This window comes from Chrysochloris asiatica, unplaced genomic scaffold, assembly GCF_000296735.1.
Source record: "Chrysochloris asiatica unplaced genomic scaffold, ChrAsi1.0 scaffold00018, whole genome shotgun sequence".
Classification (NCBI taxonomy): Eukaryota; Metazoa; Chordata; class Mammalia; order Afrosoricida; family Chrysochloridae; genus Chrysochloris; species Chrysochloris asiatica.
Genome location: NW_006408536.1, coordinates 15,920,759 through 15,922,834, shown reverse-complemented (window position 1 = coordinate 15,922,834; position 2,076 = coordinate 15,920,759). Strand labels below are relative to the sequence as shown.

At 39.8% G+C, this 2,076-nt stretch overlaps 1 pseudogene; it reads left to right on the top strand.

The window, feature by feature from the left end:
- Positions 1–968: 968 nt before the first annotated feature.
- Positions 969–1,706, top strand: LOC102828594 (annotated as a pseudogene).
- Positions 1,707–2,076: the final 370 nt, after the last annotated feature.

Genomic DNA, 2,076 nt, shown 5'->3' with positions numbered 1-2,076 from the left:
GAAACGGCTGCGAACATCCATTAATAATCAGAACATGGAATGTACGAAGTATGAATCTAGGAAAATTGCAAATTGTCAAAAATTAAATGGAACACATAAAGATTGATATCCTAGGCATTGTTGTTGTTCAATGCCATCAAGTCAGTTCTGACTCATAGTGACCCTATATAGGGTTTCCAAGGAGCAGCTGGTGAGTTTGAACTGCCAACCTTGCAGTTCATACCGATCTTGCAGTTCAGTGCTTATCCTATAGTGCCACACCAGGACTCCACCATAGGAATTAGTGAGCTGACCTTCCAATTTATCAACCATGATGTCCTCCAGAGACTGGTCCCTCCTGATAATATGTCAGAAGCATGAGAGATGAAGTCGGGCCATCCTGGCTCCTAAGGAGCATTCTGGCTGTACTTCTTCCAACACAGATTTATTTGTTCTTCAGACAACTTTCACATGCATATGAGACTATTGAAAATGTTTGGGTCGGGTGCACCTTAGTCCTCATACTGACATCTTTGTTCTTGAACACTTTAAAGGGGTCTTGTGTAGCAGATTTACCTAATGCAATATGTCATTTGATTCCTTGACTGCTGCTTCCATGAGTGTTGATGGTTGATCTGAGCAAAATGAAGTCTTTGACAATTTCAATCTTTTCTCCATTTATCTTGATGTTATTTGTTGGTCCGGTGGTAAGGATTTTTGTTTTCTTTACATTGAAGTACAACCCATACAGAAGACTGTGGTCTTTGATCTTCATCAGTAAATATTTTACGTCCTCTTAGCTTTTAGCAAGCAAGGTTGGATCATCTGCATATCGCAGGTTGTTAATGAGTCTTCCTCCAATCCTGACGCCACGTCTTCATATAACCCAGTTTCTTGGATTATTTACTCAGCATACAGGTTGAATAAGTATGGTGAAGCTCTTCTCTCCCGGCAGCTGCCCCGGGGAATCCCAGTAAGAAGCCAGGACCATGTTCTGACACAAGCTGACGGCTCTAGACTACCACAACCACAACCCTACCGGCTTCAACTGTAAAGATGAAATAGAGTTTAGGAATTTTATTGTTTGGCTTGAAGACCAGAAAATCAGCCACTACAAGATTGAAGACAGAGGGAATTTAAGAAACATCCACAGCAGTGGCTGGCCCAAGTTCTTTGAAAAGGATCTCAGAGACGTTAACTGCCCTTTCAAGGTTCAAGATCGACAGGATGCAATTGACTGGCTTCTTGGCTTAGCTGTTAGACTTGAATATGGAAATAATGCTGAAAAATACAAGGACTTGGTACCCGATAATACAAAAAATGCTGATACTGCAACTAAAAATGCAGAGCCATTAATCAATTTGGAAGTAAATAATCCTAATTTTAAGGCTGGGGTAATGGCTTTGGCAAACCTTCTTCAGATTCAGCGTCATGATGATTACCTGGTAATGTTAAAGGCAATTTGCATTTTGGTTCAGGAGCACCTGACACAGGATGCAGTTGCTAAAGCACAGCAAACAAAAGATAGCTTATCTGTTGTTTTAGATAAGCATAGTCTTAGTTTTGACACAGGCGATGCAGTTCTTAATGAAGCTGCTCAAATCTTGTGGTTGCTTCATATAGAACTCAGAGAGCTACAGACAGAAATTAATGAAGACACCGTAGCCGTTCAGTCCGTTATTGCAGATCCAAAGACAGACCACAGACTGGGAAAAGTTGGAAGATGAACATTTTAGGATTTCAACGTCTCATAGTACAGTTGGGGACTATGTATGTTTCTGGCATGTGTTTGGAAATCTAATGTCACATTTTCAAGGGAGAAATCCCAGAAATTTGACTGTTCTAGAGATTTACCATCATTACTTTTATTTTTCTTTAATAAAGTTTGGGAAAGTAGATGTGTTTAGAAAGAGAAAAAAAGTATGATGAAACAATACAACCCTGGCTCTCACCTTTCCTAATTTAAAACCATTCAGTGCCCCCTTGTTCTGTAAGAACAGGTTTATATATAGGTTCCTAATGAGCACATTTAAGTGTTCCAGAATACTCATTCTCCGCAGTGTTGTCCATAACTTGTCATGATGCACAAAATCAAAA